We start from the raw sequence: 23633 nt of genomic DNA, 5'->3' as shown, positions 1-23633 counted from the left end.
TAGAAATTCTAGGTTCCTTACATGTCAAAATTCGGGTTTTTAAATTTACATGGAAGATCAAATTGTTTGTGGCCAAGCGTTTGTCTTGCCCCATCATATTGGGAGCGGACTTCATTTCTCACACTGGTCTTGTGCTCGATCTCCAGAGTAGGTCGTGCACATTCAAATTTGCGTCCAATTGTAGAATTCCCTTGTTAAAGTGTAATTCTGTATCATGTTCATCTATTTCGCCTACCCAGGATGAGATGTTGTTAGACCTTAGACATCTACCTGAGGAGCAGGCTGATAGTATTCGGAAATTGTGTCAGTCGTTTCCCGAGGTGTTCTCTGATACTCTTGGTGTTACTGACCTTATTGAATACAAAATTGAGGTCACGGATTCAATTCCTGTCCGTTTTCCACCGTATAGGCTATCTCCACCTAAAATGAAGGCTCTGAAAGAAATCATCGATCAGATGTTGAAGGATGGTATTATTAGGCCCTCTAAGTCAGCTTATTCTTCGCCTATTTTTCTAGTCCCGAAACCCCAAGGAGGCTTCAGGCCTGTCATTGATTACAGGGCTCTCAATCGGAAGGTGGTGTTGCAATCTGTGCCCCTTCCCGACCTTCATTCTTGCTTTTCATGGTTTCGTAAGGCCAAGTTCTTCACCATCTTGGACTTGAATCAGGCCTATAATCAAATTCCCCTTGCCGAAGAGTCTAAACATCTTACAGCGTTTGCCACGGACTGGAATTTATATGAATACAACCGCGTGCCTTTCGGGCTCCCCACCGGGGCAGCTGTGCTCACTAGGCTACTAGATAGGGTCTTTTCCGACATCAAATTTGAGTACTTATATCACTACTTGGATGATGTCGTCGTATTTTCCGAAACCTTTGAAGAACATCTAGATCATTTGCGAGAAGTTCTCAATCGCCTTCGTAAGGCTGGGTTAACTGTTAAGTTGTCCAAGGTTGCCTTTGCTAAGCCCTCTATGTCATTCCTAGGGCATATTGTGTCACCTGATGGTGTAGCAGTCGATCATTCTAGAACACAGGCCATCCGTGATTTTAAACCTCCCAAGGACATTAAAGGTATCGCCAGGTTCATTGGCATGGTGAATTTCTTCAGGAAGTTCATTCCTAATTTTGCTAATAGAGCGGCGCCCTTAAACCTTCTTCGTAGGAAAGGCATCAAATTCGAGTGGGGACCTTCTCAACAAGCCGCTTTTGAAGATCTGAAATTAGCTCTCTGTAATGCCCCTGTACTTGCTATGCCTGATTTCTCGAAGAAATTCATCGTCCAAACCGACGCATCGTCGTCAGCAGTGGCTGCAGTTCTTCTTCAAGAGACTGAACTAGGGAGGCGACCCATCGCCTATGCGTCTAGAACATTGTCAGCTCAAGAAGCAAAGTACTCCATATATGAGCTTGAAGGTTTGGCAGTCTTATTCGCCTTAGAAAAGTTCCGTCTCTATCTGGAACACGTCAAATTCGATCTGGAGACAGATAATCAAGCCTTAAGCTGGGTCTTAGGTAGGGCGCGTCGTACAGGTCGTATAGCCCGTTGGGCCATCCGTATTTCTGCCTTCCAATTCGATGTACGGCATATCAGAGGTACTGAAAATGTTGTTGCCGATGGACTCAGCCGTATGTTTCATAACGACGTAGAGACCCACGAACCGGTCGACAGTTCATCACCTTCCGAGTCCATACTATCTGGTGTTAATGCCATCTTAACAGATGCTCCCATGCTCTTTAGGGATATCGAGAAATACCAACGTGAAGATCCGACGCTGGCTCCGATAATGGAAACCCTTTCTTCTGGGGAGCATGTCGTCCCTTATGTTCTGAGGAATGGTGTTTTATGTTGCCCTTCGAGGCATGACAAGATGATGAAAGTTGTCGTTCCAGCTGTTCTCGTGCCTATGATCTTCAAATACTATCATGAGACCCCATTAGGAGGGCATCTGGGTATCTTTAAAACTCGTGAAAAGATTCGTGAAATGTTCATCTGGAAAGGTATGGACGGTGAAATTCGGGAACTCGTAAAAGCTTGTAAATCTTGTTTGATCAGTAAACCCACCATGTCCACTAAAGTAGGCCTTTTGTCTTCTCATCAAGCGTCGCGCCCCATGGAACGCCTGTATATTGATTATGTGGGACCCTTCCCCCAGTCAAAGGGCAATGCTAACAAGTTCATCTTTGTGTGTGTAGATGGTTTTACAAGATTTTCCTGGTTATTTCCGACTAAGCTGGCTACCGCTCAGTCCACCATTACTTGCCTAAATTCTATTTTTGCTTCTTTTGGTCCGTGCCAATATATTGTATCTGATAATGCTAAGGCTTTTACATCTAATCTGTTTCGTAAATTCTGTTTTGACTTGTCCATCTCTCATGTAACTACATCTGCTTATTACCCTCAACCATCTCTGGCTGAACGGGTTAACCGTAATCTCAGGTCCGCACTTATTGCCTATCATCATGAAGATCATTCTAGGTGGGACACGTCCCTGCATTGGTTAGCTTTTGCTTTGAATTCGGCGGTTCATGAATCTCACAAATTTACTCCAGCTTCTTTGATGTTTAAGTTCGTTCCCAACACGCCGCTCTCTAACCTCTGGTCTCTGAATGACATTCTGCCCGAGACAATAGATCCGGACAACATTAAAGATCTTTGGAAGAAGGCTAAAGCCAATCTTAAAGTGTCTCATGAAAAGGTTAGGGAAAGGTATGATCGTGGACGGAGACCCACCACTTTGAAGGTAGGTGACCAGGTTATGGTCAAAAATTTTGTTCCCGCGGGCAAGCTTGCCCCCAGATTTCATGGGCCTTGTATCATTCTCGATTTTCTTACGCCGGTTACCTTATTGCTAAGTAATCCAGCCACCGAGAGGATATTTAGAGTTCACCTGTCCCAGGTGAAACCGGTGTAATTTCTGTGTTAACTTGCTTCATATTATTTTGAAAGGATATGAAGGTTATATTTTTTTTTGAGTTTCACTTTTAAGGCATTCTGCCCCTTCTATAGGATTTTGTTTCTTATGTAAGCATGTTTGTGAAACCTGCCCCGACCCATTAAACTGCCATCCTGTCTTTGCCACGGCCATTACCACGCTCCCGTCTCCTGCTCCACTCTACACAGTGGCTTAATGAATACCATGAATATCTGCACGCCGCTGGCCCCTCACTCTCTCTACAAGCCTGTGCCCTCAAAGAAAATGATTGTCCAACACAATTCTGCCGCCTAGCTTTAATGTTTCAGCGCCCCCGCAGCCGCGCAGCACCGTGCAGCGACTGGGGAGGGGGATGGGCCCCCTCCTCTCCAGCGAGGACGACATGTGCACGGCGAGCCGGAGCTCTCCTCCCGGCCAAGGCTGATGTGCGGCGCACGACCTACTACATGCCCGCAGCCTGTATCTGTTCACCGCGGGCGCGGCGTACTTCAACACCTCTGCTCCCCTCATAGTGCGGGCGAGCGGTATCTCAGGGTACTTGAGGGGTCCGAGCGGCCTCCGTTGGACGCAAGCTGCAACGGCCGGTCCGGCCATTCGACTTAATCTACATCAACTACATGGACAGTCACCATAAGCAATAATTACATTTGGGAATTTAACAACAATATTTGGTGGACATCGCAAAACTTTTCTTCACTTTTAAGCATTAAAAGTTTATCTTCAGAAATTCAAATTCTACAAACTTAAAGACTTTCATTCACCTGCAACAACAACATTTTGAAACTGAATTAAGAAATCTTGTAAATGCTTCTGCTATCTATCTTCGTATCAACATCATTACTTGGACTTTGTTTCAAACTGATTTCATGTGTCACCCCTGGAGGAACTTTTGGGGGGGGGAGGTCTGTACCGGGCGGTACACCTCTACTCTGTTTATTTAAAAGTTGCGCCAGCTGAAACTCCTCTTCTGGAGGAAGGTTGAACTTTATCTATTCTATTAATTCTCTACTTTCTCAGAAGATGTCACCACGTGGAAAATTTTGAGTTTGTGAACTGTGTCATTTTCGACGTACTTTTGTTTTGCTTGTATTAAGAAGTGTGAACTTTCTCTTCTAGAGGACACTACTGTAGATCAACAATAGTGCAACCTAGTGCGGAGTCAAAGAACTATTTTGTTGGAGAAAATTTAATTTCAGGAGTTTGTTCTTTGTTAAATTTCTTTCTGTCATTGTTTAAGTTGGCAATATTTACCCCTTTCTTCCCCTTGCTTTGAATGTATCCAATCACGAATTTCTTCAATGAATTTCTGACCAATCAGGGGTATCTTCCCCCATCTTGTATCTGTTGCGGGGTCCTACCCAATAAAATCTTTGTGGGAGGGTGTTTTCTTTCCCCTAACGCCTAGAATTTTCTGCGAGAGTATTTAAACTGCTGATTTTAGGGTCTCCGGGCCACTTCTGTTCCATCTTTCAGTGTATTAAGTACATAGCAGGAGGCGGGAAGCGCCTCTTTCTTCTTCAGCCGTTCAACACCAGGTAATGGCCTATTAATAACTTCTTTCTGGCTAGGTCGGCAGTTTAACACTCGCGGCGGGTTCGAAGCATTTCCATCATGTAACCTTTTCCTAAAATGTAATTACTCTTTTCATCTTTTTCTTGTAAGGCTACATATTGGGATAGAGAGTGCTAACCCTCTCGAGCTCCCACTCACATTTGTTTTGAGGTGAACTTATTTTCTCAAACTATTCGTCGTTTATGTAATGTAAAGTGTTCTTCTCTAAGTCACCTCTGTAGTATGGGATTAGCCCTTGCGTTAGCGGCCCAGAGCCAGATTAGGTTTTAAAAAAACAAAGTGTATTAGGAGTGCAAGATCGCCTCCTCTCAAATTGTTATTTTAGAGGTCATGTAATCAACCTTCTTTTCATGTAATAGACCTCTGTAGGTTGGGTATTTTACCCCTGTGAATACGTCCTTAGAGGACAGCTTGAAGGTAGAGTTTGGTGTGGCCTTTGAGAGGCTTAAATTTTAAGAGCGGATCGCTCTTTTGAAAATAGAGTGTCATATGCCTCGTGGAGGCTTTTCTGTGTAATTCGGAGCCAGGGGCTCCTAGGGATGAATGGGGTTTTCTGCCCCTCTGTTAAAACTTGTGTTTGTGGTAAAACTGAGCTGATCGCAGAAGTCAGGGCGTGAAGCCCAAAACCTGTAAATATTGTATCTCCCCTTGTTTTGCTACATTGTACCTGCCATGTCTGTTATTGCTTTGTTTTTGAAAAGAAAATATAACCTAGTTAAATTTTAAATTACTTTTACATTAACTTTGATTCCGTAGTTTGAAACCCATTCACGCCCGCACCTTCTTACGCCTCTACCTACCGCTAAAACACGGTAACAATAATAATAATAATAATAATAATAATAATAATAATAATAATAATAATAATAATAATAATAATTCAAGCTCGATATTGGTAATATTAACCCATGGGTTAAAGAATATTGTTTTCAAGTTACATCATTCTATTACAATTGCGTCAGTATGAACGCGCATCACGAGAAAATGGCCGAAGAGAATTTAATGAAAATCGGCATGTTAAGTCAGGGAATGAGCCAATACCATCTACGCTATGAATCATTTTATTCACGATGAGTGAAATGGTAGTTCAGGGAAAGGCCTAAAATTTAATTCTCAAATGTGTTATTAGTTATTAGTAATCCTATCGGTAAATACTGCATAACTAAAGTTATATACCTACAATTAAATTTCCGATAATTTATGTCTTATACATTTTTACCGAACCGGCTGTAACAGAGATATTCATGAATTTGTATTTTTGTTGCTTAGTCCATATCAATGTAGAGCCACGAGAAAATGGGTAAATAGAATTTAATGAAAATCGGTATGTAGAATCGGGGAATAAGAAACTACAATTTATGATATAAATATCTTCATTCATCCTGGATAAAATGGTAGTTTAGGGGAAGATGCCTAAAATTTAATTTTTAAATACCTACCTATAGTATGTTAGTACGGGAAACTACATCACTACTCATTTCCCTAGTACGCCTCTTCAGTGATGCCTAGGCCATCTATGACAGCTCATGGCGGAACTGTTGAGGATCCAACCAGCCTTCGGGCTGATGACTAAACATACATACATAGTATGTTAGTGGTCCTATCGGAAAGTACTACATAACAAAAGTTACATAGAATACAATTTCCGATCATTTATGTTTTATTTAGTTTACCGTACTGACAATAAGAGTGGTATTTCAGAGTCGGAAGAAAACTAAATGTGAAGGCCTACAATATAGAAATCTCATAAAATTGATCAACAATAACGTTACATTTGACCATTGTTATCTAACTTTCTTCTTTAGCGTACCATTCGTCTGGTTCATACATTTTGCGTTACTGCTGGTACGTAACGCACTGATTCATCATAGTATTCCAGTTATTCGATACCTACTCCGACGTGCTGATTGGAGTGAGCAGCCTGCACACTTAACGGAATAATGGCGGAGGCTCACTTATGACATGGTCTAGAATTACAATCTCGGCCTATTCCAAATTATAGCACCACAATTCACTACATAAATCAAAATTCAACCCTGAAAAGAGCCGTTTCTTAAGAAAAGCTTCTTCCTCTTCACTCTTATTAAATTCTACATTGATTTTATTCCAAATTAGCAACGAAGAGCGGTTTCTCGTCCGGGTTGGAGGAAAAATTTGCCTACAAGTCAGGTGCTTATTTCCCCCGCCATGTAGTGAATTGAGAATTTCCGACTTATCAGGTACTGCTAGGCGTAGTTTTCGTCCTGTGGCTCTCCACTATTCGCCCCCCCCCCCCCCCGCCCCATAAAGAGTGTTCACGGCTCACGGCTGCCTGCGACCTGGTCCTTCCAGCTCTGGAACTTTGGACCGTTAGATCGGCAGCGTAGTACTGTTCGTTAAAAGTGAAAAAATGTGTGGTTTTTCATTTGATCGAGTATTTCATATGATAGCATTGCTTTTATTCGTGACATTCCTAGTGACGTCATTGTAATGACCTATGTTCATTTCAGTTGGGAAAACCACTGAGACAATCTTTCTGGGGATCTAAAAAGGCAGGTGGAAAGTGAGTGTCTGCCATTATAATGAGAACTCCCCAGCTTGATTGTGACTGATGATAGGAAAGAGGGCCTACCATTACAATGAAAATTCCCTAACCCAGTCTTCACATGAGAAAAGACGTTTGGTGGCTTCCCCGTTGCGTTTCTAGGGTAACGTTAAGAGCTATGCAATTTAATACAATCTTACTCACAACGTGTACACTACCTAAACCAGAATTCTGTATACAATGTAGAATTCCATAACGAAGCCCGGGTACATCAGCTAGTCTTTACTCTCTAAACGACTTAAAAAGCGGTATTTGTTGTCCCATTGGGACTTCTCGAGTTTTGTTCTTCACGTCGTGAGGCTTAAAATGATCTTTGTCTCATCCTTGTACGACAAGTTCTACAGTAGGGACTGTGAGTTTGTGGCTATGTAAGAGGTAATCTCAGAAATTACTGGACCGATTTTGAAATGCATTTCACCATTTGAAAGATATCACCATTCTGTGTAACATAGGCTATGTTTCATCTCGGAATATCAAACGCTTCCCGTGAGAACTGTGATTTGGGCCCTTTGCAGACGAAATATCGAATTTGTCGTACAAGGATAAGACAAAGCTTAGTTTAAGCCTCACGAGGTGAAGAACAAAACTCGAAAAGTCCCTATTGGACACTGTAGGAATCGGATAAAGAAATTACCGGCCTTAACTATGGCAACGTCAGCTCAAGAGTTCTACAATACAGGCCTGGTGTTCGAAGTAGGTATGTGCGTGAGTATAGGCAAGGCCAAGGAATAATTGTTTAACCATTTTAAACTCACAGACAGCGTTAATCAGCGAGATACTTATGGTTTCTGGATCCACATTTCATACTCTTATTAGCATAATGATTGTAAATAACACCAAAGTGCTTTTGCTATTTTATTGACCGATCTCTAACCAGCGTAAATCTGCCAAGATACCTATGGTTATTGGATCCACATTGCGATGCTCTCAGCATATTACCAAAGTATTGTTTCGCTATTTACAAGAGATTATGTTCAAATATTTTAAAACATTGACAGAGCTAATCTGCCGAGATACGCGTATGGTTACTGGATCCACAAGTCCATACTCTTGTCACGATAATGATTGAATACGCTGCCTAAATGGTTAGTTTTACTGAACAATGGAGCGTACTGAGTGTACCTGAAATTCGAATTCCCAGAAGAAAAAAAAAGTGCATAGGAATGTTCTCCACATCTCTAATAGTTTTCTAGAAGAAACGTTTTGCTGTATTTTGGCGCATGCTTTATCCTTGGCGTCTTTATCTCGGGTTATTTCGCGTAAAAACTACTTGACGGACGTGGTCAAATTTGGCAAGCATGCAACTGGAAACTTTGGTTGTCATATAGGCCACTTACTATTATCTTGAGGGGGCTCTGCAGGGAAATAAAATGTGAACCTAGTCATAGGAAAATGTACTCCTGGGACCTTTAAAAGTGAATACCCTGACTTAATTACTGCGTTGGTGGGGTGAAAGTTTCTTGCGGAAATCACTCTAAGTACCTAGATGTTAATATAAGGAAAGATCTTCATTGGGGTAGTCACATAAGCGAGATTGTCTAAAGGGTACAGATCTCTGCATACGATTATGGGGGTAGTTAGGGATTATTTTAAGGATATAGAGGAGAGGGTATATATGTCTCTGGTAAGACCCCAACTAGAGTACGGTTCCAGTGTATGGGACCCTCACCAGAATTATTTGATTCGAGAACTGGAAAAAATCCAAAGGAAAGCAGCGCGATTAGTTCAACCATTCCATGCTATATAGATAAATATACACTACCATCTATTGAAGTAATAGTTTTGATATTTGGTGCTAGAAGAACAATACCCTTAAGGTTTGTCGACTTTTGTAAAAAGTTTCCCCTGCGGCACACTTTAATTAATGAAGTGAGGTTTTTTTTTGTTTTTTGTTTTTTGTTTGCTAGTTGCTTTACGTCGCACCGACACAGATAGTTCTTATGGCGACGATGGGGCAGGGAAGAGCTAGGAGTGGGAAGGAAGTGGCCGTGGCCTTAATTAAGGTACTGCCCCAGCATTTGCCTAGTGTGAAAATGGGAAACCACGGAAAACCATTTTCAGGGCTGCCGACAGTGGGGTTCGAACCTACTATCTCCCGAATACTGGATACTGGCCGCACTTAAGCGACTGCAGCTATCGACCTCGGTAATGAAATGAGTTTACTGTATACGCTCTAAGAAGTTCCTTAACTAATCTTGGAAACCGTCTATAGAGATAGTAAGTAACTCCATATAAAAAAGTCAAACGACTTAATTGCAGTTATAATCCGAAACAATTATATTAAGGATATCATCTTAAACTGTTAATGCTCAATTTTTGTCTCTTTGAAATACTATACCATACAATAATTTAATTATTTTGTGAGCTTTGTCAGTTTAGACAATCTTCAATTATGAGCATAGAAGAGTAAACAATTTATTCAAAATAATAGAAATAAACACTCAGCGAGGGATCCCACCTCTACCGCCTCAAGGGCAGTGTCCTGGAGATTCCGACTTTGGGTCGGGGATACAACTGGGGAGAATGACCAGTACCTCGCCCAGGCGGCCTCACCTGCTATGCTGAACAGGGGCCTTGTGGAGGGATGGGAAGATTGGATGGGACAGGCAAGGAAGAGGGAAGGAAACGGCCGTGGCCTTAAACTAGGTACCATCCCGGCATTTGCCTGGAGGAGAAGTGGGAAACCACGGAAAACCACTTCTAGGATGGCTGGAGTGGGATTCGAACCCACCTCTACTCAGTTGACCTCCCGAGGCTGAGTGGACCCCGTTCCAGCCCTCGTACCACTTTTCAAATTTCGTGGCAGAGCCGGGAATCGAACCCGGACCTCCGGGGGTGGCAGCTAATCACACTAACCACTACACCACAGAGGCGGACGTTCCGAAATAGTTCAGTATCATAAGGGCAAGTCTAGTATCATTTCTGATGCTGATGACATCGATGTTCAGCCTAAACAACAATGATAATTGTTAATGTTAATATGTGTTTTATTGCTATTGGATTTATGTCTCACTATCTAATTTTGTTTTTAGAGACGCCGAGTTGCCGGAATTTAGTCCCGCAAGAGTTCTTTAACGTACCAGTAAATTTACCGACACGAGGCTGACGTATTTGAACACGTTCAAATATCAAACCTGCCAAGTTGGGGTCAGAAGGCCAGCGCCTCTAGCGTCTCAGCCATTCAGCCCGGCTATTATACTTCTCATCTACATACAACACAGCCCACTCCCAACCACCACAGAAACACAAAATAGTGAATATATTCTTCCACATAGCGTTGGCATCCGGCCGCAAATTTGGAACAAATCCACACGACGTGCCGACCCCAATAAATTCGCGAAAAGTTCAGAATAAGAACAAGAACATGTATCATGAATGGTCCAAAATAAAACTTGAAGCAAATGTGCGTTATGATTTAGAAGATAAAAACATGTTTATTCGAGCTATTAACTCCAGTTATTGAAAAGTTCATCAAAGAAAATATAGTTTAGATGTACACACAAACTCTTGAAAGCCTGTTTCTTCGTCATACAATGGGTAGTTCTTCACAAGATGTTATCGAATTGAGTCTGTCCCCACTTTGGCAAGATCTCCACGTCATTAACTCCTTCCATAGCCTCCTTTGTGTGGCCGCTAAGAAGATTACACCCCCTCGACAGCGCCGCACGGCCCATGGCTGTTATGTAATGGAGCGGTGTTACTGCCCCCTGGTGAGCAATAGCTGCTGCCATCTATTGGCGACACGACTCACCAGCACAGCTAGAATTACTGGTACACTTCGAATACTAACGCACTAAAAACTGTATTTTGTAGCACGCGTAAAAGCCGATAAAACCCAATAAACTGGCATTCATTAGTAGAGAATGTGACTACAATATTTATTAAAATCTCATGAAAACCAATTTAGCTGATCCCAACAATATTAAAAGTATTCGCAAAATGACAGTAAACCATTATTGAATTATTACAAAAAATTCGACATTATCCTCAAAATATAAAATACATCATAACTGACTCGACTGAGATATGAAGTTTATAGACGCCATTTTAGCTTATAAATTGTTAACAAGCACGTTATCTGTCTTATAAAATGTAACATAACACAGTCGTAAAGCTTCATGATACAGGGCACGCCATTACGGAAATCACCCTGCACAAAAGTTAAAAAATACCGGGCGAGTTGGTCGTGAGGTTAGAGGCGCGCAGCTGTGAGCTTGTGCGGGAGATAGTGGGTTCGAACCCCACCGTCGGCAGCCTTGAAGATGGTTTTCCGTGTTTTCCCATTTTCACACCAGGCAAATGCTGGAACTGTACCTTATTTAAGGCCACGGCCACTTCCTTCCCACTCCTAGCGCTTCCCTATCCCATCGTCGTCATAAGGCCTATGTGTGTCGGTGCGATATAAAGCAATTCACAAAAAAATGTTTAAAATATTGTCTCATTGCTAGTTGCTTTACGTCGCACCGACACAGATAGGTCTTACGGCGACGATGGGACAGGGAAGGGCTAGGAGTGGGAAGGAAGCGGCCGTGGCCTTAATTAAGGTACAGCCCCAGCATTTGCCTGGTGTGAAAATGGGAAACCACGGAAAACCATTTTCAGGGCTGCCGACAGTGGGGTTCGAACCTACTATCTCCCGAATACTGGACACTGGCCGCACTTAAGCGACTGCAGCTATCGATAAAATATTGTCTCAGCAGGGAGCTTCAACCAGATTCATTTTAAGGAAATAAGAAGATATAGCAACATTATTTTATACCTATTAACTACTTGTATTTGCCATTGTTTTGACTTGCAGCCACATAAAGTAGCCTACATTTTATTCATGAGTCAGGGAAATGGATTTCAAGTTTGGAAATCGAATATGTTTGCTTAAAGATACAGGTTAAGTATCAAAATAGTGTTTTCTTCAAATTATATTTCTTTTAATAGAGGAGTTATTTGCAATAACACCCTAACCCCGAAAACATGAAATAGAGATACTGACGGTTAGAAATAAAATATGTTGTACAGAGGTTTGCTATAACTCTCATATTAGAAAATAGTAATAATAATAATATAGCAGAAAAGATATTGAAATAAATTAATTGGTTTTTTTCTTTCTAGAAGTCATTAGAGAGCAGATGAACAAGGACAGGGAGAATTATGGGCTTCTTACATAGACATCTGTGGAGTTCAATTATTCATTCTAAACAGATTTTTATTTTACACTTATAAGTCGGAGAAATTAACTAATACAAATTTAAAAATGTATTTCAAATCATCTATGCCAGGCTGAGCAGCTTAAGCGGTAGAACGCTTGCCTTCCGAGTTCAAGTTGGTGGGTTCGATCTAGGCTCAGTCCGATAGTATTTGAAGATGCTCAAATACAGCAGTCTGGTGTCGGGCAGATTTACAGACACGTTAAAGAACTTCTACGTGGGGAAACCGTAAAACAGATGCTGGTAGGTTGTAAAATCAATAGCATTATTAATATTTTTATTAGGTTTCTTTTTTCAGTTTCTTTACGTCGCACCGACACAGATAGGTCTTATGATGACGATGGGACAGGAAAGTCCTAGGATTTGGAATGAAGCGGCCGTAGCCTTAATAAAGGTACAGCCCCAGCATTTGCCTGGTGTGAAAATGGGAAGCCACGGGAAACCATCTTCAGGGTTGCCGACAGTGGGATTCGAATCCACTATCTCCCGGATGTAAGCTAACAGCCGTTTGTCCCTCACCACACGGCCAACTCCTTCGGTATTTTATTATTAGTAGTAGTAGTAGTAGTAGTAGTAGTAGTTTTTTTTGCTTTACGTCGCACCGACACAGACATGTTTTATATCGACTATGGGATGGGAATGGCCTAGGAAAGGGAAGGAAGCGGCCGTGGCCTTAATAAAGGTACAGCCCCAGCATTTGCCTGGTGTGAAAATGGGAAACCACGGAAAACCATCTTCAGGGCTGCCGACAGTGGGGTTCGAACCCACTATCTCCCGATTACTGGATACTGGCCGCACTTAAGCGACTACAGCTATCGAGCTCGGTGGTGGTAGTAGTAGTAGTAATAATAATAATAATAATGTTCTTTGTTTTACGTCCCACTAAGTACTTTTTAAGGTATTCGGAGACGCCGAGGTGCCGGAATTTAGTCCCGCAGAAGTTCTTTTACGTGCCAGTAAATCTACCGACACGGGGCTGTCGTATTTGAGCACCTTCAAATACCACCGGACTGAGCCAGGATCGAACCTGCCAAGTTGGGGTTAGAAGGCCAGCGCCGTAACCGTCTGAGCCACTCAGCCCGGCCGGTAGTAGTAGTAGTAATAGTAGTAGTAGTAGTAGTAAAATAAATTAATTTAAAGTTTAAAAGAAAACGGTTGGTTTCCCGCTAATTAAGTGAACATTTTAATATTAATTAATATTTTACAAAATGAAACTTTCATTAAATGTTCTTTTAAAAATCCTAACGGGACTGTTTCGGGTCACGACCGCGAGTTTTGATATAGAATACGTACCACGTGATAAGTATTTCCTAAATTAAATATTTAGTGAATATGGGTTTCAAAATGTTACTGTGACATTTTATATCTTGATTCTAAACAAATGTACACTTATTCAAGAAAAAAGTCGATAAAAAGTAACATGTATATGGAAAGAGAACGACGTCATTATTACGGATGATAGTTAAATCTATGTTTTAACGTAGACTTACGTTCCTCGACAACGGGAAGATGGAAAGAAAAAATTTAAGACGCTTTTAGTGTTTGGGTAGGGCGCGTGTATTGCCGAGAATATTTAATTTACGATTGTGTTTAACGTCTCAGTTGACAGTTGACAGATAAAAGAGTAGGATACCTGTTGCAAAAACTAGTTGAAAATTTTAGATGCAGTTTTCATGAAATAGCGCTTCAAAGTAAGACAAAGTGTGTGCAAAATATATAACTTCACACGCATACTCTACTTTTTTTAAAATTTGCTTTACGTCGCACTGACTCAGATAGATCTTAAGGCTACGATAGGACAGCAAAGGGCAAGGAGTGAGAAGAAAGCGGCCGTGGACTTAATTTAGGTACAACCCCAGCCTTTGCCGGGTGTGAAAATGGGAAACCACGGAATTGTCTTTAGGGCTGCCCAATTATATTCTACGTCAATAATACCAATAGGTCTTCTTGTCGGTACTCGACTGCTCACGTTCAAGGATCTATCCCGATCGAACCGTATTTTGGCCGGTGAGTGTTACAAAAATGTAAATGTATTGAAATCGTAAAAATTAGAAATAATTTCTAGACAACACATGCGACGAGGAAGAGGAAGGACTATTGTATATTAGCTACAACACACTAACCTCGGTATGACGTCATTGAGTGATATAAGAGTGATATAAGACTGATATAAGACTGACTTTTTTTTAAAAATTTTTTATTTTGCTAGTTGCTTTCCGTCGCACCGACACAGATAGGTCTTATGGCGACAATGGGACAGGAAAGGGCTAGGAGTGGGAAGGAAGTGGCCGTGGCCTTAATTCAGGTACAGCCTCAGCATTTGCCTGGTGTGAAAAGGGGAAACCACGGAAAACCATTTTCAGGGCTGCCGACAGTGGGGTCGAACCTACTATCTCCCGAATACTGGATACTGGCCGCACTTAAGCGACTGCAGCTATCGAGCTCGGTTTGAGGTACTGAAATCACCGAGCCACGCGGTTAACAGTTGGTGTAGCTCTGCACTGCGACGTGGTAGAACTTCATGTGAGACGTCATTTGATTCGTGTCGATGGGAACTAAAAAAGAAAATTCGGCAAAACTGTGGTGAGAAGAAGTGCGAAATCTTTCTTTCGTAAAGTGTCATGATCATGATATATGGACAAAAAATTACTCCAAATTTTTGAAAACGCGTTCAGAAGAATAGTGGCTGGCCATAATTCCAATCAGTCTAAGATCGACTGACGAACGTTTTATCGGCAGTCTCTCGAAGTTACGGCGCCGAGAGTCACGAGGCGAGTTCCGCGCCGCTCGAGTTACAGCTTTTTTTTTTTTTTTTTTTGCTAGTTGTTTTACGTCGCACCGACACAGATAGGTCTTACGGCGACGATGGGACAGGAAAGGGCTAGGAGTGGGAAGGAAGCGGCCGTGGCCTTAATTAAGGCACAGCCCCAGCATTTGCCTGGTGTGAAAATGGGAAACCACGGAAAACCATTTTCAGGGCTGCCGACAGTGGGATTCGAACCTACTATCTCCCGAATACTGGATACTGGCCACACTTAAGCGACTGCAGCTATCGAGCTCGGTCGAGTTACAGCTGAGCACATCTACTGCCTTAGTGGTGGAAAATGACTCGGAACTCGTGGTATTAAAGATGTGTACACGTCCATATAACTAAGAAATAAACTAACATTTCAAACCCGTACGGACTAGGTACAGTACTTTATTTCTACAAGACCTATCACGTGGTTCATATGAGCCGCTGAGAGGCAAAGTGCTCTAAGTCAAGAAATGTCAGTTTTTAAGTTATACCACTCAGTGCACTTCTAATGCATGAAAATTTGTTGTGAAGAAGTGGTATAACGGTAACTCCCATGGGAGACGCTTGAGAGCGCTACATGCATTCTTCCCATCACGCCAGAGTGGAGCGCATTTACAGGAATAGTGGTATAGGCTAAATCAAGCGTCACGGCCACAACGTTGTGTTGTTCTGTGTTCATTATCGTTGTTATTTACGTTCTAAAATCAAAAAGTCCTTGTAACTGTGCTAGTAAGTATCGGTATTGTTTTCTTTATTTAGATTTTTAATATTCAGATATCATTAAAGTAAAAATAGTCTTTATAAGGGAAATTCGCTCATAGTTCATGCTATCAGGACACTCCTTTCTTCCAAACGATCGGGATTTCGGAGTTATCGAGAGAAAATCAAGAACAGGTTAAATTTTCACTCCGGATGATTGGTGTAATACCATTCAAAAGGCAAGGAGAAAACAACCCTTTGCCGTTTATAGAATGGCTCTGACCGAGCTCGATAGCTGCAGTCGCTTAAGTGCGGCCAGTATCCAGTATTCGGGAGACAGTAGGTTCGAACCCCACTGTCGGCAGCCCTGAAGATGGTTTTCCGTGGTTTCCAATTTTCACACCAGGCAAATGCTGGGGCCGTACCTTAATTAAGGCCACGGCCGCTTCCTTCCCACTCCTAGCCCTTTCCTGTCCCATCGTCGCCAAAGACACGCAAAATGAAAAGTTCAGTTGGCTTCATATTCAATGGCTTCGTTTTCATCTCATTCTCTACAAGGAATCTTTGGATGAAGGGGATTCCTTTCAAAACTTTGGACGTTACTCCTTCACATCGTGTTCGTGGCCGTCCTCGTTTGTCTGGTGTTCAACTCATCCCTCTCAACAACGCTGTACGACCTGTCACCAAGGATAAGAAGAGAGACATGATGACCCTTCTCCCATACATCCCTCCAGTACACCACACTTTCGTCAATCAACTGACAACTATGAATTCGGCTGTGGAGTATGGACCTGATTATGTCGACCCATTACAAGAGGAAGATGACGTAGATTGTGAAATTGAGTAAACTGGCATCTTCCATTATAAAATTTCAGATATTTTGACATTTGGGCAAAACAATTTATTTATAATTCATTAGTATCGGTACTGCTGAACTGTTAAACCAGATTGCGTAGGTAGCATGTAACAACAGAGCAATTATTTTAACTCAATCTGTGAGAGAAAAAAGTTGTAATGGAAGTCGTACGTGTAGTTACACATCTACTGTACAGCATTATATTTTGTTAACAATTATTTTATATATACATTGGCATATTAGAGGTTAAAACAAATCCTATACATTTTCATTTTACTCAACTTCGCCCAAAACATTTATCGGAAGAGTGGTATAACTCTTGATTTGTACCATTTTCCTTTCGCTATGAGTAACCTGCTGACAGAAAAAGTGATACTCCAAATTTTAGGATCGATAAAAAGCAATTTAAGGAACAAATAACTAAAATATCTTTATTAAATATAATTTTTATATAGCGTCTGCATATTTCATCAAATGAATCACGAATTATTGTAAAGTCTAAATTTACATGACACGAAACGCGAAACCTTTAATTTCTCAGAATCGGAAAAAATTGACTTAGACAACTTTGGCTTTCAGCGGCTCATGTGGGCGTGACCTCAACACAGTTCCGTTTGAATTCTTTTTATGTTGTTCATCGGAGCCTATTCTCGTGAAATCAGACTTCAGTAGAGAGGTTTTTATTAAAGACAATACTGTTTGGCTTAGGCTACCAGAAATGTTGTTCCCTTCCAAGCAACTGAACAGAAGCGCTACAAGTGTCCTCAGCTGCTTACAGGATAATCCTCGTCACACTGGCCAAAAGGGGAAACTTCTTGAGCAGATTAAGGCGAGTATGAAACACTGAACAAGTGTTTACTACGGTTCTGTCCCGCAGGGATCTCATTACTATCGCAGTCCGTTTCTTCTCGTTGCTGAGCTCACTTTACTGCACCTGTTGTCGTGGACTTGCTTCTAACTTCCACGACGCTCTACCCGGTATGAGACTATCACTGTCAAAGCTTATTATAATAAATTCAGTTATTTTCAAATAGTAAATATTAAGTAAACTGCTTGTTTACACACACAGAATTCAGATTCCTATCCATCACACCATACAGTTAAATGTAACAAATCGTTACTCTTAATAGCATCACAATACTACAATATCACATGGCTTAAATCATGTTATTGAAACATGTGCAGCACATAGCTATAACGACAGGTTAGTCGAATTCCAGGAAAGGATAGTTAGATTCATTTTTGAACTATGAGAAAGAGAATCACGTTGGTTTCTATTTTATAAGTTTATCAGGAGGCAAAGTAATCTGACATTTTATATTTTGCAATTGGCTTCATGTTGCAAAGACAGATAGGTCTTATGGCGACGATGGGACAGAAAGGGCTAGGAGGAGGAAGGAAGCGGCCGCGGCCTTAAATAAGGTACATCCCCAGCATTTACCTGGTGTGAACATGGGAAACCACGGAAAACCAATTTCAGGGCTGTAACAGTGGTGTTCGAACTCACTATCTCCCGAATGCAAGTTCACAGCTGCGCGCTCCTAACCGCACGGCCAACTCGCTCGGTCTGACATTTAATTATTGTGTTGGTGGGGTGAAAGTAACTCGTGGCGATCACTCTCGTTACAGTACCTAGGTGTTAATATATCTTATTTGGGGTACTCGCATAAACGCGATTTTAAATAAAGGTTACTGCTCCCTTCATATGAAATATGATTATGAGGGGAGTTAGTTTGGGTTTTAGAAAGAATGTAGAGAAGAGGGCGTATACATCTCTGGTTAAACCCAAATTAGAGTGTGGTTCCAGTGAGTTATATGGGGGACCCACACAAGGATTGCTTGATTCGACAACTGGAAAAGATCCAAAGGAAAGGAGCGCAATCTGTTCTGGACGATTTCGGACAACGAAAACAACAAACAAGAATGTTGCAAACATTGGTCTATGAAGAGATGGGTGTAAGGAGACGAACAGCTCAAGCAAGTGGTATGCCCCGAGCTGTCAGTGGAGAGATGTCTTAGAATGACATTAGTAGACGAATAAGGCAGAGTGGAGTTTCTAAAAGTAGGAAAGATCATAATATGAAGATAAAGTTGGAAAGTTGGAAGACAAATTGGGGATAGGAATTAGGAATTGGAATAATTTACCAAGGGACTTGATAGAGGGACTTTAATAAATTTCCAACTTCTCTGATATAATTTAAGAAAATACTAGGTAACCAACTGATAAGCGGGCGAGTTGGCCGTGCGGTTAGGGGCGCGCAGCTATGAGCTCGCATCCGGGAGATAGTGTGTTCGAACCCCACTGTCGGCAGCCCTAAAGATGGTTTTCCGTGGTTTCCCATTTTCACACCAGGAAAATGCTGGGGCTGTACCTTAAGTAAGGTCATGGCCGTTTCCTTCCCATTCCTAGGCCTTTCCTGTCCCATCGTCGCCATAAGACCTATCTGTGTCGGTGCGACGTAAAGCAAGTAGCAAATAAAAACTGATAGTATGTATGAATATGGCTTTGTTCAACATACGTGAATAAAGAAATACTCATGACTAAGTAGTCAGACCCACTGGTTTTGCTGCAGTATCGTCATTCTTCACGATTTTCTATCTTTTGAACGTCAATGTTCCATAGTAATCGACCAACCCGTGTTTTTTCTGTTACACATTCTTTTAATCTTACTTTTACATTAAGTTCACATTTAACCTGCTCAAATAGGGCCGGGTCCGATATGGACGACGGAAAACCTGGATAATCCACATAATCCAGAAAATTCGTTAATGACATAAATGAATATCAGTGCATATACCAGTGTGAAATCCCGCATAAATAAAAGTTTCACTTCCCACGTTATACATATCAATGGTATAGAATCAGAACAGGTTTTATAACATTATCTTATCAACCATTTACAATAAAACCGTAGGTGGGAGATGTGCTGTGACGTCTATAGATCTAGCTTTCCCAAGAGTACTCTGATGGACACAATTTCTGCATGAATAATGCATTATTCCATCTTCAGCACAGTCAATTTCGTTGCACAACCAGCCTCGAGATAAAGAGAGTTAAAATCTTCAACAGGATAATGTACTACTTCATTAAAATCATCACATTCAGCGAAATCATTACTAACATACGTTGCTTTGCCACTTTTCAATATGTTCAGATTTTGTTGATTGATGGCATTAGTGTTCGACATAAAATTGCTGCTTTCGATACACTTTAATTATGATTTGGATCCAGAGAAGAGCCTAATAAATATTGTACAATATGAAATTCGATTTTGTGGAATCTCAGCAGTATCATTTTGCACTAGTTCTCCATGGTCGAGTTTAGAAGACGTTCACTGTAGTTAGAATGTACAACTCTTCCCTTCTTCTTGTGTATGTTGGGTATTCAGCCCAAAGGCTGGTTTGATCCTCTGCAGCTCTGCCAACAGCTGTCATAAATAGCTTAGGCGTCACTAAAGAGGCATACTAGGGAAATGAGGAGTGAGGTAGTTTCCCGTTGCTTTCCTCACCGAGCCAGCCACCGCTATTACATATCAGTCTGCCAAGCCCACTGAAATGCATGCACCAACCGACCCTATGAGCGATATTTTCACACCATTCATAACAGGGACTGGCTGCATAAGCAATGGTATTACTAGCATCACTCATACCTCAGTCACTTTCATATTGTCAAAGCCAAGGATGAGACTGAGACAGATCAATGAAAGTAACAAATTTGATATAGCCCATACCAGAAGACATAGTGCACTGTAAACACTACATCTCGCCAGCAAAGGCATTCCTTCTTCTTTAGATTAAAAATACTTTTGGCCGAAAAGTATAATATTTAAAACTTGACTGAACAGAGCTCGGGAACAGCCTAAACTTCTCCTGGCTCTAAAGTTTGAATTAGTTTGAAGTATTTAAAAATTCGTGCTGTTTATTTTACTTTCAGTTCCAGTTTTCTATCATTTATATGTAAATTTCCGATTTCGTTTGCTAAGTGCATCCCTCCATTTCTGTTTTAACTCATTTTAACATCTCAGTAAACTCAGATCATACTGTCTAATCCTAATGATTACTTCAAACTTCACACAATTATATAGACAGCATCAGTCCCTAATGTCTAGTCCAAGCAATATGGCGGCCATGTGTGTCCGTTGGCTTCGACGCTGTCAGCACAATGGCGACTCCAACTTCAAAGCAAGCAGTAGGACACAGTTTACTCATATGCCAGTAGATGATGTTAATTTCACCACGTGCTACAAAACGACCATTTCTAATTTCTGAATGAGAAGCATTTTATCCAGAAAGAAGCTTCTCTCTCACCCGAATCATATATCTAAAATGGAAGCACCTACAACAAGGCACCCCCAAAATCTTGTCACCATCAAAACTTGTCTGACTACTACTACTAAAATGTTTTCATTCTTCCCCTGAAGGGGGAGGCGGGCACCTTAGATGGTGACGCCGTCTCTCAGGCCGGGAGATTTGTTCGGTGAAGTATATTTTCGGAGAAGGTGAGGGTGTTGGCGGCCGTAGCCTATACTAGGAACTGTCCCGGCATTCGCCTTAGTGCAGGAGAATGGAAAACCACGGAAAACCATTCTCAGGTCAGCCGACGGTTGGGGTCAGCCGTGAGGTCCAGCCCGGTCTCGTCTCCCGAATGCAGAGGCGTAGAGCCACGGTAAGGCCGTGGCCACTCCTCCTCTGCTCAGTTGGCCGGTCAGAGTGCAGAGCTGTCGGACCACGGACCAGCCGTGGCCACTTAAGGGCAGGGACCCACTCTGCATCTACCGACAAACTTGTCAGATGTCATTCCCCAATATTAACGGTAAGAGTTCCATCTAGTGCTTATAGGTGGAAGTAACTTAGTGCCGTTGTAACGTCAGGATGGTATTCATTCAAATCACTCTCATTTCTCTAAACAGTTGAAATACACTGACTGACAGTGACAATGCAACACCAAGGAGGAGTGGTTCGAAAGGGATGAAAGTTGGGGAAAAAACAGAGTCGGCACGGAAGAATAATTGATGTTTATTTCAAACCGATATGCAGGTTACACAATGCGCACGGCATCGACTCAGTAGGATGTAGGACCACCGCGAGCGGCGATGCACGCAGAAACACGTCGAGGTACAGAGTCAATAAGAGTGCGGATGGTGTCCTGAGGGATGGTTCTCCATTCTCTGTCAACCATTTGCCACAGTTGGTCGTCCGTACGAGGCTGGGGCAGAGTTTGCAAACGGCGTCCAATGAGATCCCACACGTGTTCGATTGGTGAGAGATCCGGAGAGTACGCTGGCCACGGAAGCATCTGTACACCTCGTAGAGCCTGTTGGGAGATGAGACGAGCAGTGTGTGGGCGGGCATTATCCTGCTGAAACAGAGCATTGGGCAGCCCCTGAAGGTACGGGAGTGCCACCGGTCGCAGCACATGCTGCACGTAGCGGTGGGCATTTAACTTGCCTTGAATACGCACTAGAGGTGACGTGGAATCATACGCAATAGCGCCCCAAACCATGATGCCGCGTTGTCTAGCGGTAGGGCGCTCCACAGTTACTGCCGGATTTGACCTTTCTCCACGCCGACGCCACACTCGTCTGCGGTGACTATCACTGACAGAACAGAAGCGTGACTCATCGGAGAACACGACGTTCCGCCATTCCCTCATCCAAGTCGCTCTAGCCCGGCACCATGCCAGGCGTGCACGTCTATGCTGTGGAGTCAATGGTAGTCTTCTGAGCGGACGCCGGGGCCGGGAGTGCAGGCCTCCTTCAACCAATCGACGGGAAATTGTTCTGGTCGATATTGGAACAGCCAGGGTGTCTTGCACATGCTGAAGAATGGCGGTTGACGTGGCTTGCGGGGCTGCCACCGCTTGGCGGCGGATGCGCCGATCCTCGCGTGCTGACGTCACTCGGGCTGCGCCTGGACCCCTCGCACGTGCCACATGTCCCTGCGCCAACCATCTTCGCCACAGGCGCTGCACCGTGGACACATCCCTATGGGTATCGGCTGCGATTTGACGAAGCGACCAACCTGCCCTTCTCAGCCCGATCACCATACCCCTCGTAAAGTCGTCTGTCTGCTGGAAATGCCTCCGTTGACGGTGGCCTGGCATTCTTAGCTATACACGTGTCCTGTGGCACACGACAACACGTTCTACAATGACTGTCGGCTGAGAAATCACGGTACGAAGTGGGCCATTCGCCAACGCCGTGTCCCATTTATCGTTCGCTACGTGCGCAGCACAGCGGCGCATTTCACATCATGAGCATACCTCAGTGACGTCAGTCTACCCTGCAATTGGCATAAAGTTCTGACCACTCCTTCTTGGTGTTGCATTTGCTCTGTCTGTCAGTCAGTGTATATAATGGTCATCATTGTATTATTCTTGTAACCTATATCTGGGGCCAGTTTTAACTTTCCAGACGTCCTCGTTTTCTCAGTATACAGTGTAGCTGTGGAAGGCGAAAGAACTCACTGTTGGGCGTAGTTCGAACTCATGTCGATAAATGGAACTGGGCGCATCAACATGACGAATGTAAGACTGTGCCAATATCAGGTGCTGAAACGTTGTCGTATTCTCAATATTACTGAAAAAGAGAGAGAGGATAGTGATGTTATATACCTTTACAACATTATCAATTGGACAAAGCGAAAGACGTTGGGCTAGACATCATTCTCGCAAAATATTGAAGGTGAAAATTTTAAAGCAAATCAATAACATGTAGTAACTGGCCTCAACAGCAGTGGAGACAGAGAGGTCTTGCCTACATCAATGGAAAATCCGCACTAACAAAAACTATTGACTCAGGGAGTTGGCTGTATTGTTTGCATCATGTAGCTATCACATTCAATTGGGGATATTTCGAAACCCACTGCCGGCAACGCTGAAAATTGTTTTGCGTGGTTTCCTTTTTTCACACCAGACAAATACTAAAGCTGTATCTCAGTTAAGCCACAGTCGCTTCCTTCCCAATCCTAGCCCTTTCTTATCCCATCG

This window comes from Anabrus simplex, chromosome 1 (assembly GCF_040414725.1).
Source record: "Anabrus simplex isolate iqAnaSimp1 chromosome 1, ASM4041472v1, whole genome shotgun sequence".
Taxonomy (NCBI): Eukaryota; Metazoa; Arthropoda; class Insecta; order Orthoptera; family Tettigoniidae; genus Anabrus; species Anabrus simplex.
The sequence above is the reverse complement of the archived record's forward strand: the minus strand, read 5'-3'. Positions refer to the sequence as shown.